Here is a 17,180-nt window from a genome sequence, read left to right as displayed (position 1 = left end):
CCCAGCTGTTTCCTGTCATTATTCTCTGCTATTTCATTGCAGAAGGTGTGGTGATAAGATAATATTAAACCTTTTCATGAACTGGTCATCACATCCTTAGCTCCACCAATCCATCCATCCATGCTCTCTACTTCCTACAGTTCTCTTCAGCAGGCATTGTAGCCACACTTTACTCTCATTATGTGGTTATTTTCCCGTCCTCAGTTCTGTTGTTGTCCTCATCCTAATGAGGGGAAGAGAAAGAAGTGTTAGATTTTGAAGTTCTCAGATCATCTGCCAATGAACTAGACAATTAAGAAGTTCCCCATAATATAATTAAATCATTTGTATGGGGATGTGTGGTTCTTTTAGTGAGGGTTACACCTTTCCTAATTTCTCCTAAAGACTAGAAGACTAGGTGTTCATCATGAAATTATTGAACTGTCTGATTCTATCAGTCTTAGTACAATATGCATTTGAGAGTGGAACTCAAAAAATCTGTGCCTTTTAAAATCTAAATCTTGACTCCTAGTTTTCATCCTCAGTTTTGCCATAAAATTTCTAATGCATAATTCTTGAAATAATATGAAATAAACTACTTTTGGTATATAATGTCAGTTGTATAACATCTTGGTTGCCCAAATATAGATATACACAGAATATTCTCTATTTTGGTCTATAGAAACAATAATGAGATATTGAAAAATAAAGATGCTGGAACTTATTCTTATTTTCAAAATCTGTATTAGGTTTTTATATAGTTAGTTACTATTTTGAACATAACAGAGGTAGAAGCAAACAATGCACATTAACCTCATTCTCTTACACACTATGTCCACAGAAATATGCCTTTTTTTTTGTCTCAAGGCTTTTTGTTTTATTTTTTATTTATGCTTCATAGCATATTTCTATATTGTAAGTGTAAATATGGTATAGAAAATATTTAGTTAAAATAACAACTGTGTTTGGAGCTGTCTGTTCTTTCATCTTAGCTATGCAGATCACTAGACTAAGAAAGAGGGAATAGCCTATTCTGACAGTCTTGGCTATTTCAGGGTAATCAAGTGGTGTGTATCAAGGCACTGGTATGGGGGAAGGGTAGGCTGCACTCCTTTCTGAAAAGGTATACTTCCTCCTAGTGGCAGTCTAGCAGCCACTATTCCTGACCCCTGTGCTCCTCCACAAAATTGTGCCACCTCTACCCACTACTAGGTCACCATCCTAGGTAGCTATGGTAATACTTTCCTGTGGTCTCCCTCTCCACCCTTCTCCAAAATGATTTCATCTGTGGTAGACTATTCTCTGTAACACTGCTGGCCTCTACTCCCCTCAGTGTCTTTTGTGCTTCTGCCACTAGCCGCACTACTATAGTCGGCCCCAAGTCTCCAGTCTCACCACCATCTGTTTTTGTCCCCAGGTGAAAGGATTCCTAGTTATGCTTAGGCACTCTGGTATGTACTTTTTTCTCATACTGACATCCTTCTTCCTGCTCCCTCACTCTGCTACTTATGACTAAGTCAGTCAGTAAATATTTATTAGGCATTTATTATGTGCCAGGCATTCAACTAAGTGGAGAATAAAAAGAAATGGAAGAAAGTCCTTACCTTTAAGGAACTCATATTTTAATGGAGGAGAAAATATGTAAATAAGTAGTCAGTAAACATGTATTTATTATTTACTATGTGCCAGGCACTGTGCTAAGAGCTGGGATTACAGAAAAAGGTAAACACACAAAAAAAATAGTTCCTGCCCTCACAGAGCTTATGTTGTAATAGGGTAGACAACTTATAAATGACTAGATTAATGCAAGATATGTACAGGGTAGATAGAAGGTAATCCAAGAAAGGAAGGCATTAGCAGCTGGGTTGACTTGGAAAGGGTCAACCCACAGGTGAGATTTGAGCTGAATTTTGAAGGGAGCCAGGGAACCTAAGAGATGGAGGTGAGGGGACAGAGTATTTCACATACAGGGAACAGCCTGTGCAAAGTCATGGAGATAGGATATGGAGTGTTGTATTTAACTAGTAGGCTAGTAGGCAGCTCAGTGGAGGAGAAATTGAAATGGGGAGAGACTTGAAACAAAGAATCTAGTTAGAAAGCTACTGCAATAATCCAGGAAAGAAGTAATGAGGACCTGGAGGAGGATTGTGGCTGTGAGACTGTATTGAAGGGGTTGTATACAAGGTAGAAATGACAAAACCTGACAACAGATAGGACACATAGGGTAAGTGAAAGTGAGGCATCAAGGATGAAATCACGATTTGGGGCTTGGGAGGTATCCTTGACAGTGCTAGGGAAATTGGGAAAACAGAAGAGGTTTGTTGGAGGAGAATATAATGATTCCTATTTTGAACATAAGAGATCTTTGATATCTTTCATGAGGGTAGCTTTAGTCAAATAAGACTAAAAGCAAATTTCCAAAGGTTTAGAAGAGAATAAGAGGAAATGAAGTGGATTCACTTAGATGTTTTTCTCAAGCAATTTTGCCATACAGGGAAGGAGAGATAAAGGAAGATAGTGGGGATAGGCAGATGAAGTGAGAGTTTTTTAAGGGTGAGGGGAACACGGACATGTTTGAAAGTGGTAGGGAAGGAGCCAGTAGCCAAGGAAGGATGGAAATCAGTGAGTGCTTCTTGATTCTTTGGGAGGATCCTAGAGCTCTTTTGCTTTTGCTCCTCCTCTGATGCTTCTAAAGGTCTCATTTGCTAAAACTCCATCTTCTAGTGATACTCTTGGTCTCCAAATTTGTTGTTCTATAAATTCTTTGCCATGAAACTGCCATTTTTGTTTTTTCCTGTTGCAACTGTTGCTAATTTGAGGAAATGTCTTTACTCTTTTAGAGTAAGTCTGCCTGTACCACCATGCCTTGGGACTCTATTATCAGTCAGCTTCACAGCTTTGCCCTGAATGTCACAGTGGCTCTGTCACTTATTATATGTGTGACTCTGGGTAGGTCATTTAATCTTCCTGGGCCCCAGTTTCCTCTTCTGCAATATGAAGGGGTTGTACCAGATGGCCTTTGTGGAAAGATTAAAACACTTCTTTTATAGTTCAAATGAAATATCGAGAAATGAATATTTCTCTAAAGTCATTTCTAGACTCTTCTGTTAGTTTTTTTTCCCTTGGAGGGAGGGGATTAGAATACAATACTGTTAATTACATTGCCACTGGAAACATAAATTAATGATAAATCAACAAGAGGATATTTACTCCAAAGCAAGTAACATGGGAGCTGTTTGCCAGTACAAATGGTTAACCTTGATCTAGGTGGCTACAGTCAGCTTTGATTGCAGGATTGTCCTATAGGAGTATTGGGAAAATTGGGCCATGGGGATTCGGAAGTAATGTGGCAGGAGCCCATGAGTTAGGGAAGAGATGGAACGAGCCTTTGATTGTCACATATTTATTTATACCTCTTAGGCCACTAGACAGGCAATATGAAATTAGCGCAGAAATTTCTAAATTAAAAAAAAACACCCACTAAGAAGTCAAATTCCCTGCACCTGCCAAGATAAATGACTTTAAAAAAAATTACTTTTAAAAAATCTGTCTGTCTCTCATCACTAAATCTATTTCTTCATCTGTAAAATGAGGGGTTTAGAAGGCCTTTCAAGATTGTCCATGACTCTGTGATCTTGTAAGCCAAACAATTTAAAATGACAACCAAGTAGAAAATCTCATTTAGACAAAAATCTTCACTAGTTTGTACATTTCTACTGAAAGGGATTTGTTTTAAAGCTCAGGATCTTCTCAAATAGTTATTGAGGTCCCTGGGAGGAAGCTCCAATGCTAGGGGCATAGATTGGCATTTGCTTAATTTCCTGGAGCAGTTATTGGTTTTTCAACAAAAATGACAGAAACTTTAATTTCTATTCCTTCCCCTACAATCCCCTCACTTGCAATATTCTTCGCACCATCTTCTGTTAAGGATTTCTCAGGAAATCCTTGGGAAATCAATACATCCTTAACTCCTATGGGGTTTGGGGGTGGGAGGGTGTCTGGTATTGATGAGGGAAAAACCAGTATGAGGGCCAAATGAGTGGAAAAAATGAGGGCTTTCTTAAATATGGTATATAGTAGGATACACAGAATAGTCAGAATGAAGAGCAATGGTTTCTATGTGTCCCAGAGAACAACTCTGGCTCTATACAAGGCCCGTAGATCCCTCCCACCTCCACTCAGTTCCCTACCCCCTACCGTACCTCCTTCTACCTTTCCCTAAAGTAGCATCAGCAAACCCAGATTTCTTCTTTTAGGAGAATGTGTAAATGATCAAGATCAAATGCTGAAGTCACAGAAAATGGATTAATGGTGGTAACCAAATCTAAAACAATAAAAACAACAAAAAGCCTCCTATCTACTTTTTTCCTATTCTGAAGGGATTAGGTTATTGATGCCTGAGAACCATAGAAGATAGTGATCAAGGAAGGAATTGAATAGTGTAGGGTGAAAATTCAGTGACTTTTCTTCTATTTGATGAACTAGAATGTTAACCCAAAATTGTACTTTGACATATCATACCTTTTCCTTGTTCAAGATCGCCAAAATATGACATCAAATTGTCTTAGGTTAGGGAGATATATGAGGACTTGGGAGGGCCTATGTCAGTTTGTATATGTCTTTCTATAAGCTAGAGATGCTATGACTTAGAATAATTTTAAATTAATAAAAACTGTTTCTGGCAGATATGCCTAAAGTGCTGAGTACAGTATTAGTATTTCTTCTTCAAGACCTCTAAAGTCCCTTCTAGCTCTATAACTATGACTCTGATTCTAGAAAAGAGATGCTAAAGCATCTGGAAACCTTTTTTTTTTTAATTCTTTACCCAAATCACAAGAAGGTTTCCAGCCTTGATTACCAATCTAGTTTAGAGCAAATTAATTCCCTTCACCCAATCCCTGTCTCAGTACCCCATTCCATGTTTAGCACCTCCTAATGGGTATCTCTGGGTCTAGGTACAAATACTTGCATCTCGTTTTTCTTTTTTTCTTTTTAAAGGCAATTGGGTTTAAGTGATTTGCCCAGGGTCACACAGCTAGTAAGTGTCAAGTGTTTGGTCTGAGGCTAGATTTGAACTCAGGTCCTCCTGATTTCAGGGCCGGTGCTGTATACACTGTGCCACCTAGCTGCCCCCCTGCATCACCTTTTCAATTGTCCTTTCCAGTCCCATTATATCCCTCTCTTAGCCAAGAGAGAGTACAGAACTAGGCAAATTATTCAACAATTTGGACACGCCTCAAGAAACCACTGGAAGTACTAGAGGGAGTAGAACAAGCTTGTGACCTCTGCCTTACTCTTGCTAACACAGTAAAACTATTATCTATCCATTTCTTCCCCTTATTACCATCTAATTATCATCAATCCTAATCAGTTAACCCATCTGACCCAAAATCTACCCCTACAGGTTTAAGAATTACTGGAGTTCAGGATGAAATTAGATGAATCACCATAAAACCCCTGAATTTGTCCTGGATTCCCTATAACTTTCACAATAATTCCATCAGAAGACAGGTATGTTTACAATAAGCAGGCTGATTTTCCTAGTGGATGCACAGCACGAAAGCAAAAATTGCTTCTGGCAACATCAAGGACATGATCCTACTTGGGAAATACAAAGTGATGAGAAAAGGTTCTCAACAGAAACACACTTGCTTTAGGATTCTTTCTGATCAGTTATTTTACAACCACTCTGATCCCAAGAGAGAGACTTTGGGATTACTGATCAAAGTCGCTTTCTGTGTTTGAACATTTGGTTCTCCATTAATGTGAGGTCTAAACTTCTCATCTCCTGCCTGTTGCATTAGTTCTCTGGGGATTAGAATTTACTCTGTAACTCTTGATTCTTAGAGAGTAGATTTTATTTTGCTTACACAATTACAAATTCTGTTTAATATATTTTCCCACCAAAATCATCTTATATGTAAATTGTTTCACCATTATTATTAATGTAATATGTTTGACAAGTTTTTGAATTTTTCACCTACAAAGCTAAAAAAAAATTTAAGATAGCTTTTGGGCAAGTATATATACACATATACATTTATATATATATATATTTTTTTCTTTGTAGCTTTTCTTAAATTTATCTTTAAAAAAAATCTATTTGTGATAATACCAGGGTGTTCCCTCCTCTCTCTCTTTCCCTCTCTGTCTGTCTCTCTGTCTCTGTCTTTCTCTATCTCCTTGGGATAGGCTAACTTCCCGAAAGTCAACAAAGTTATCACTATATTTGACTGGCCCAAGGGACTGTGGCTTAAACTTGAATATGCCTTTCTGGCCATATTGACATGACTTCCTGGTTACCTAAGGTTATGAAAAGGCTCCCTCAAGTAGACTCGGTGTCCTTCCATTTAACAGATATCACAAGACTGGGTGAGACAACATACCCTGTCCTATTGACCCAATATTCCCATAAGGAGGCAAGGGAGAGACCTTATCTACCCAAGCTAAATGCTACCACAAGTATCCTTGTTGAATATCTTTTCTACATTTTGGATTTTGTTAAAAGTTGCATGAGATACACAGGTCTCATTTCATTCCAGGGGCAGCTAGGTGCACTGTGGATAGAGTGCTGGGCCTGGAGTCAGAAAGAGTCATCTTCCTGAGTTAAAAACTGGCTTCCAATACTTACTAGCTGTGTGATCCTGAGCAAGTCACTTAACCCTTTTTGCCTCAGTTTCCTCATCTGTAAAATGAGCCAGAGAAGGAAACGGCAAACCATTCCAGTATTCTTGTCAAGAAAACCCCAAATAGTGTCATAAAGACTTGGACAAAATCAACAACATTTCATTCCAACACCAAATGTGAAATGGCCTGAGTCAGGCCTGCTCATTAAATCATGCATTTAAGGTAAACGTACAAGATGAAAATAATGGCAGAGTATAGATAAGAATAATTATGTATAAACTTATTTTTGAATAGAATAGAATTAATTACCTTTAAATGATTTTTATATACTAACGATAAAAATATTTTAAGGAAATTCATGGCAACTGACAATTACAGTATTATGGATGGGTTGTAATCTGCCATGTTAGACAGAGAACCAGTGTCAATGAGATCTCAGATCCATGGATATATCTTTTGTATCATCAGTTCTTTTAGTTCTACTGTGTCTATTTGGTTCATAGGATCATGATTTAGAGATGGAACAGACCTATGTAATAGTTGAGGAAACTGAGGCCTAGTAAGGTGACTTGCCCATGGTCACACAGAGTAAGTGGCAGTGTTGTAATTTGACCTCAGGTCTTGTGACTCCAAGTTCAGAATTCTTTCTACTCTATTATTTTACCTCTCTCATTGTGTATTAATATTTTAGATATATGGAAGGGCAACATGGCACAGTGGAAAAGATGCTAGAGGATCCAGTAGTAGTCAGAGGACCCAGGTTTGAACCCCAGCTCTGATACTATATGTGTAACCTTGTGTAAGTCATCTGTAAATTGAGGGGGAATGGACTAGAGGACCTCTAAGGTCACTTCCAACTCTAAATATATGATCATCTTTTTCTAGAATTACAGATCCAGTGTAAATATCATAGGATGTCACCTATTATTTGTAGGTATTTTGTACTGGGAAAAGTGAAGAAGAGGACAAGCTCAAACTGATTTAAAGTCTTACACTGAGAACTATTGCTCTAAGAAATAAGGTTACCTCTTTTGTTATAAGGAGCTATTTTAAAATATGTTGAATTTCTACTGTAATAACGTTTCACCTTTATGAAGTACCCTATAGTTACTCTCATGCAGGCTGCTTCGTTTGATCCGCAGAACAATTCTTTGAAGTCAATGGTGCTGTTATTATTAGTCACATTTTATAAAGGAAGAAACCAAGGTTCAGAAAGGTTAGGTGACTTGCCCAAGATCATGCTGCTAGTAAACAGTGAAGCTGGGACTCAAATTTAGTCCTTTTGGTTCCAAATCTATTGTTCTTCTCCCTACACCATACTGCTTCTGTAAATAGATTATGACTTTGCAGCATTTATTGTCAATGTGAATGTTCTAAAATTTTGAAATATATTTCTGAGTATATGCTGGTTATTCTGTCATTTTAGTTACTTAATGAATAATTGAAAAAGCTCATATAGGACACATCACACTGCTTACATATACAAGACTGGTGAGTTATTGAGCACAAATAGATGTTTTTAAATAAAAATAATTTGGGTTAACTAAGTCAATATGTATTCTCTTTCTAGTATAATTTTAATTCTATTCTTTTTAAAGTTTGTTGGTGGTTTTATACACATACACATACACACAAACATTGGAAAATCAGAGTTTGAAATCCAACTAAAGCAAATCAAACTTGAATAAAAAAGAGGAAAATATAGATATATACATAGAGCTTTAAGGGAGGAGAGGACAGAGCAGGGAAATTAGGCTGAAGGGGCAGAATTTTACAATTGAGAAGTGCTCTATGTTTAAGGTATTTTAAAACTTTTATAACTTTATTTTTCATTAAAAATTAATATATACTTTTTAGGAGAAATGCAGTTGGATTAAATGAAATCATTCTTCACATAACAAGCTAGATTTTGTGGGAAAAAAAAGGTACTTTTAAGTTTACTTTATCACCAAACCAAACTTACAATGAATTTGTGCAGTTGATTTGTCTCTGAAAATAGAGGCTGGTAATGAAAGTACTGACATAGACTTAACTGTGTATAAATCTTCCAAATTATGATCTGTTTTATAACCGTGGCTGTGTACCTACAGATAATTCATTTCATAAGAAACTTTAATGATCTAAGATAACAGCAGTTGTTGTAAAGCTTATTCATTCTTTTAAGGGAATAGGAAAACACTGGGTGCATTTAGAGTTCTACTAATTAAAAACTTCAAAATACTAAGCCATCTATCATTTAGCAAAACTTTCTACCTATAGTCTTGGGAATCTCAACTCTCCATTGTAATTCTTATGCATCAAACCAGATGATGCTCTGTAGTTGTTTGAATTGCTATCAATTCCCAAAATAAATGTCCTTGTGTGTATGTGTGTATATATTCAAGTGTAACTAGTATATAAATATTATATATACATATGTATGTATATACACACTTGTAATAATAAGAGCTTAAATAAGGAGGGAATTGAGAATTTCAAATCTATTGCGTTCTTCTGTCCTCTGTGTGTGTGTGTGTGTGTGTGTGTGTGTGTGTGTGTGCGTGCGCGTAAAACTCCACCCACAAAAACCATCAGTCATATAAAGTAGTTAAACTTCGGAGAATAGGAGAGGGGAAGAGGGGGAAGATCAGTTAATCAATCAACAAGCATTTATTAAGCACCTACTATGTACCAGGCATTGTGAATACAAAAACAAAAATACAACATTCTCTGCCATCAAGGGATTCATCTTCTATCAATTGTCTTTTAAAAAAAATGTGTATGTGGAAGGCACCTCAAAGAACAGCCAGTCCAAGCCACTCATATAGCTGAGGACATTGAGTCTTAGTTGCTCAAAGTAGCAGCACCAGAATCAAGTCTCCTGCCTCAGTTTATCATACCATGCCATTTAGGACCATGGGATAAGATCACAGAGTTAGAGCAGGAAGGGGCCTTTAAGGGCCTTTAAGACCATTTAATCCAAACCCCTCATTTTACATATGAGGAACTGAGGCACAGAGAGCTTAATTGACTTTGTCAAGGTCACACATGTAATAAAACGCAGAGTTGGGATTTGAACCCAGAATCTCTGAACTTCCCATTGTATCAAACTACTAGCTATAAAATAAAGGGGGAGGGGAAGGGATAAAAAACTTTAGTTGGGGCTGGAGGAGGGGTGAGGAATAATGGAATAAGAGAAGAGGGGAAGATTTAGAAGAGATAATAATTTAATTCCTCCCTCCCTCCTCCCCACTTTGCTTCAGTTTTCTGCCTCATTAGTCCATGACTGTGTGATGGGTTTAAACAGGGCCACAGAGACCTATGTTGTAGAGATATATTTAGGTAACTATGATCTAGAATGTCTCAGTACCCACGTATGGTATTCTGGTGTTACAGACCTCCACTGTTGATCTTCTAAATTGTCTTAGGCTGGAAAAATCTCTCCCCCTGATCTTTTCTTGTCTCTGCTGATCCAAGATTTGATTTGAAGGATTATTTTAAAGTTGTTTGGAGGGGGAATGTTGGAAAAGTTTGGCTATGTTGCTGCCTCTAATCTACCATCTTGAAATGATTTTTAATCTTGAACCCCTAAAAGAATACCATACTTGCCCAGAGCATAGCAAAAGCACCAGTGGTGGGCCTTGGAGGCAGATGTGACAGTGGTAGCAACAGCAGCAGCTTTGAGAGCTCTCAATACAGAGATGGTAAGGGAGTCAGACAACTGGTCAGAAAGAGATTACAGGGCACCTTTTGTTGGCACTGGGTGGAGCTGGTGCTGATTGGCATCTATATTGCCCATTTTTAGTACTTGTGTTCAGTCACAAAGGAGGAGGGTCCCTGATCACAGTTCAAGGCAGAGAAGAACACTAGTGCTTGTGGAGACAAGAGAACAGGGAACATGGTCACAGTTCCAGGCCAAGAGGAGTGCTACCATTTGTGGCTGCAGGGGAGCAGGGGCCCTTCCTGGGTAAAGAACAGAGACCAGACCAGGAGAGCAGTGACTATACTTCACCCCTGATTATACCACCTTGGAAACACTGAAAACTTGCAGATTCCCAGAACCAGCTCTGAAAATAGCAGCACAAAAAGGCCTGAAGCTTGGGACAGTGCACCCTCCAGTCCCAGGTGAGCAGAGTCCAACTTTAACATAAAATTCAAAGTTAAGAAATGAGTTGGAAAAATGAGCAAACAACAAAAAAAGAACTTGACCATAAAAAGCAGTGGTAGGGAAGACCAAAACACAAACTCAGAAGAAGACAACAATGTGAAAACACCCACAACCAAAACCTCAAAGAAAAAATGCTAATTGGAGACAAGTACAATGAGAATCCCTGAGTTAAAGAAAGAAATGGGGGGGGGGGGGAGAAATGAAAGCAAAGAAAAAAAAACAATAGGTAGGTAAAAGAGGCACACACAAAAAAAGCTGAAGAAATTAATACCTTAAAAAAAACCAGAATTGGCCTAATGATAAAAGAGCTACAAAAATTCACTGAAGAAAAAAACTCCTTAAAAAACAGAATAGGCTAAATGGAAAAAGAGGTACAAGAGCTCACTGAAGAGCTTAAATAAGGAGGGAATTGAGGATTTCAAATCTATTACATTCTTATGCCCATTGTGTGTGTGTGTGTGTGTGTGTGTGTGTGTGTGTGTGTGTGTGTGCAAAACTCCACCTACAAAAACCATCAGTCACATAATTAGTTAAACTTGGGAGAGGAGAAGGGGCTGCCATTTCCTTCTCCAACTCATTTTACAGATATGGAAATTGAGGCAAACAGGTTAAGTGATTTGCTTATAATCACACAGCTATTAAGTGTTGAAAGCCAGTTTTTTTTAAAAAAAGAATGTTAAAATAAATAAATGTTAAATATTTTAAAAATTATATCCCCTTAAAAAAAAGATTAAAAAATCTACTTTTCCTGATCACTTTAAAGGTGAAGATCCCAGCTTACTCTAACTCAGCTTTGCTCCCTCCCAGCAAATATTTATTATGCAAAAGAGCATAACAAATAGCAAGCCAATATATTTATCAAAGTAAGTAGTGACTTAGTCATCAGGGATGTTACGAAGATAAGATGAGATGATAGAACATACAAGGGCTAAGGGACGTTTGACTTGAAACCAATATGAAAACTCAGCTCAACAAAGGAGAGAATGATGTCTTCTGGGAAGTCTATTAGCAGTTCCTGGAAGTGTAGGTGCTGAGTCAAGAAATACATTGGCATGCCAGCTTTCCCCACAAGTCTGTGGCTCCAGAGAGGTCTTCCATCTGCCATTCAAAGTTCATGCTTATCCAGTCTTCTTTATCCGCCTACTTCTTTCTCTTTCTTTGGTTCTGTAGTCTTTTATTTTCTCATCATAGTAAAGATATCCTTCCCCATTCCTGACTACATAGGTTCTATAAGAAAATATGAATGCTCATTGTTATGACTGTGATGTTCAGGAGAGAATGTCAAAGGTTCCTTGCTGGTGTTTTGAGAGTCATAGAAATGTCAGCCTTAAATTTATATTTCTTGCTATACTTTTCAAAGTACCTACATGTATAATACCTCTTTTAATTCTTACAATAGCTTTATGAAGTAGATGAGATAAGGATTAGTATTCTAATTCCACAAATGGGATTATTCAGACCCAAGGAGCACAAGGAACCTACCCAAGGCTACAGAGTGAATTTTTGAGGAATACTAAGGGTTACAAAAAACTAATGAAAATAACTTCAATAAGCCCCACATGAAATTAGTCTCATGTTTTAATTTTTGGGGGGAATCTGAACCTGTGTTTTTCTTTGCATAGAGAACTACCAGGTAAGGAAATTCCTTCTACCAATATAAATCTGTAACTATTACTCAGTTCATAATACTAGAGAGATGCCTGTCCTAAGAGGTTGGATAACTTACCTTGGGTAAGTTGGGTCACACAGTGTGAATCAGAGCCAGGACTTAAACCCAAGTCTGCCTGACTCCAAGGTTGTCTTTCTATGTACCTGACAACACTGTCTTTCTCATAATTTAATATACCCTGTAAGCTAAATAAATAAATATGAAACATGGTTTCTAAATTCATGTTATTTAGGATGTGGTTGGAAAGATAACAGTTAAATGTTTGAAGAGTTAATACAACTAATCAAATAATAATAAAATTATTGTTTCAAACAATAGTGTTAGAAATGTCACAGAATCTCAGGGTCAAAAAGGAACTTAGATGTCATCTATTCTAATTTAAATCTGCGTAGAAATCTTCCTTAAAGCATCCCCAATGACAATCAGTCATCTTGGCTCTACCTGAAGCCCTCCAATGATGGAGAAAACACTGACTCAAGGCAAGCCATTTTATATTTGAACAGGCAAATGGACAGAGAATTTTGCCTTATAAGGAGCATAATATAGCAGAAAAATTCCTGGATTTAGCATCAGAAAATCCATCTTCAACTTAGATTTATAAGTTCAATTTTGGGCTGTGCCATTCACTTACTCCTTATGTGAACTTGGGCAAGTCATATATATCTTCTCTGGTCCTCAATTTCATCAATAAGGTGCTGGGACTATATCACTTCTCAGATCCATTTTAGCTCTAAATCTACAATCCTCATGTGTGATGACTAATATTGATAAACTTAACCCTTCTCAGCAATACAAGGATCTAAGATATCTCCACAGGACTTGTGATTGAAAATGATATCCACCTCCAAAGAAAGAACTATGGAAGTTGAATTGCTATCTTTTTTTTCTCTTCTGTTGAGTTTTGTTTCCTCTTTCTGATGGTTCCTCCTATTGGTTTTAATTTTTACTTACAACATCACTAATGTGAAAATATGTTTAATAGGAATGTAAATCTATAGCCTGTATCAGATTGTGTGCCATCTTGGGGAGGAAGGGGAAGAAAAATTTTTAACTCAAAAGCATATGGAAGTGATTGTCGATAAATAAAAATAAAATTTTAAAAAATCTATGATCCTTATGTCCTAAAATCTGACCCCTTGTTGTATGATGAAATATAAGGACATATCATAAATATTTCATTCATTCACTCATTTCTACAGAGCACAGTCTCAATTTTGCCCTCTGAGACTATGAAGAAAAATATGGTCTTTCTTCCATATGACAGCCCTTCATGTACTTGAAAACAGCTATCATGTCCCAGTAAGTATTTATTTTTATGTTTCATAGATCTCATGAGCAATCTGATAAAGCCTATGTATGCTTTATCAAAAAATTTGTTTTTTAAATGCATAAAATGAAATACAGAGAATTACCAAGTCCAAAGTGCAGTTATTAATTTTTTTTAGAAGTTCCTGGACCCCTAGGTTTAGAAGCCTTTTCCCAAGTCTTCTCTCTTCCTAAGGGAGCACATGTATAATTGCTAAATGAATAGTATGGACCAGAGGGAGGTGGGGAATCTGAGACTTGAAGTCACAGGTTCCCCACTTCTGGGACTATAAGTATCTTAGGAATTTAGAGGAAGAAGAGATTTCAGTGAGTAGTGTAATTTGGGAAGGCTAATACACAAAGAGATTTGAGTCAGGTCTTGAAGGGTATTGAGAAGCCACATGATAATGGATAGAGAGCCCACCTTGAAGCCAGGAAGAGCTGAGCTCAAATCCTCCCTCTGTCACATACTATTTATGCAATCCTGAACAAGTCATTTAATCTCTCAATGTTCTAGAACCAGAGGTATCAAACTCAGATAGAAATGGGGGCCACCAAACTTTACATAAGGATTTCTGCCACAGATCAGCTTAGAAAACCACGTATTAACATTGTCTTTAACCTATTGTATTTTTGTTTATTTTGGAAAATATTACCAATTTCATTTTAACCTGGTTCAGCAGTACTTGGTGGGCTATGTGTTTGACATCTTTGTTCTAGGTAAGTCTCTAAGACTATAAGTTGCAAAGAAGGTGCTGACCAGCATTAGTAAAGTCGTCAGGGAGTTCCTTAAACCAGTGAAATCATTGATCTGGTCCTTATCTCTAACCCTTGAAAGATGCATAGGATTTGTATTAGTAAAAGGACAAGGAAATGATGGAAGGAGGTGGGGGAGACAAATTTTGTATCCAGAGAAACCGCGAAATAGTCATGTTAGCTCTGGAAAAAGAAATTGTGTGTGTGTGTGTGTGTGTGTGTGTGTGTGTACTTTGTATAAATGGAAACATAATGCTAAGCTTGTAGCACAGGCCAAAAAAAAAAAGACAAATTTTTACTGAATAATAGCTTTCTGGATTATAGTAGTTAACTTTTTTGTTCTAAATGGCATAATCTAGGAGGGACCCACGTGACGGTTCCCAATTTTGCTCAGTAAGATATTTGCTGATAACTAATAATTACCATGGCCTCATTTTCAACCAGGCTGTTTCCCACATTCTGAATTTGTCGCACTTGAATTAATTTTCCAGCTGACATTTTGAAGCATTGTACCAGCTTTTCCTTAGTATTTGATTACCATATCACCATGCGACCAGGGATGATGTTCATGCTAAAACAAAAATTTATGGTCAGCAGTAGTATAGTTTTTTGAAGTACAGCAGAAAGAGTGCCGATTTGGAGCCAGGGGATCTGGGTTGAAATTCTGACTCTTTCCCTTACTGTGTAAATCTTTCAGCTCTCTGGACCTTATTAATTTCCTCATCTGTAAAATGAATGTGGTGGAGTAGATAACTGCTAAGGTCTCTTTTAGCTCTAAAATCGATAGAGTTATCAATTCAAGGTTCAACATCAGGGTCACGGACTGGAGATGGTGACCATGACAGCTTACCATTAAGGAAGAATTCTCTCTATACTAGATTTGTATATGGCTTGGAGGTGTTGGGCTATGAAGTAGCAATTGACTAGAGGCAAAATGTTCATATTTATGGCATACAGGGTGGAGTAAGTATCTCTTAACTATCTTTTGCAGCTAGCTAGCTTTGGGGAAAGGTAGGGTGCATTTGTTTGTTTATATGTATTACTTGTAAATTCCATTACTCATTTCACTCAGTTTCAGCATCACACCAGCTATTCAGTTAATGGATGGCCATCGTGAAACAAATAAAGGAGAGAGACCTGAATAACAGATCTCACTCTTCAGTTTGATTCCACACATTTTTTTTGGAACCACTTTATGTACTTGGTCATTCTGTTTTGGGCTCACTGTTGACTCTCAAGTCAAATTGAGACTGATACTGTGCATTAAAATATCTATTTTTAAAAATTAATTTATTTTGATTTATCAACAATCACTTCCATAAGTTTTTGAGTTTTAAATTTTTCTCCCCTTCCTTCTCCACCTCCCTCCCCAAAATGGTGCACAATCTGATATAGGCTATACATATACATTCCTATTAAACATTTTTTCACATTAGCGATGTTGTAAGTAAGAATTAGAACCCATAGGAGGAACCACCAGAAAGAGGAAACAAAACAAAGCAGAAGAAACAAAAATAGCAAATAGTATGCTTCGATCTGCATTCAAACTCCATAGTTCTTTCTTTGGATGTGGATAGCATTTTCCATCATGAGGCCTTTGGAGATGTCTTAGATCCTTACATTGCTGAGAAGGGTTAGTCTATTAATATTAGTTATCTCACAACATGGCTGTTACTGTGTACAAGGTTCTCTGGTTCTGCTCACTTCACTCAGCATCAGTCCATACAAGTCTTTCTAGGTTTTTCTGAAGTCTGCCTGTTCATCATTTCTTATAGAACAATAATATTCCATTACATTCATATACCACAACTTGTTCAGCCATTCCTCAATTGATGGGCATCCTCTCAATTTCCAATTCTTTCCTACCACAAAAAGAGCTGCTATAAATATTTTTGTACATGTGGGTCCTTTTCCCATTTATATGATCTCTTTGGGATATAGCCCTAGAAGTGCTATTGCTGGGTCAAAGGGTGGGCACACTTTTATAGCCTTTTGGGCTTAGTAAAACATCTCTGTAAAGGAACATCCCAAAGAGATGACAATTTGGATAAACCTCAGGTGTTTCATATTAAGGGAATTGGTAATTATGGTATCAAAAAATAGCCTCACACTAAATGCTATTGTCATGGTCTCATAGCCATGTCAGTGGATCCCAACATTCCTTGATCTTGTCTGCTCTCCAAGCTCTGTGTTTTCCCTGAACGCCCTTTGACTGGTTTCAGTAATTCAGCATATGTGCTCTCTCGGCTTTGTTCCATTCTTGCATCATAAATGAGTCTGACTTTTTTTTTGGCACCACAATGACTTGCTCAGCTCCTACTTTGCTGCATCTGCAGCTGTTACTCATGAATCCCACCAACACAGAGCTCAGGCTTCAGGTTACTATTGTTATTCTTAGTGCTGCTCATAACAATAACCATAATACCATTAACATACTTTCATTATTTGCTAATCACCTGAAGTATTCAGGGTAATACAATACACATAAATGGATTGTGACGTATGCTCTGTCTTTTAGGAGTCTCCAGTTAAAATGAAGGAGAAAGGGAAATTAAAAAATTTAGTTGTCTTAATCATTTAACATTTGTTGATTACTTGTCATTTGTCAAACATTGTGATTGGCCCCAAGAATTCAAAGACATATGACATGATGCCTACCCCAAAGAGCTTACAGCTTACTTTGGAAGCTTGGCAGGA

This window comes from Phascolarctos cinereus, unplaced genomic scaffold (assembly GCF_003287225.1).
Source record: "Phascolarctos cinereus isolate Bilbo 61053 unplaced genomic scaffold, phaCin_HiC Scaffold_5;HRSCAF=322, whole genome shotgun sequence".
Classification (NCBI taxonomy): domain Eukaryota; kingdom Metazoa; phylum Chordata; class Mammalia; order Diprotodontia; family Phascolarctidae; genus Phascolarctos; species Phascolarctos cinereus.
Note: the sequence above shows the minus strand (reverse complement) of the source record.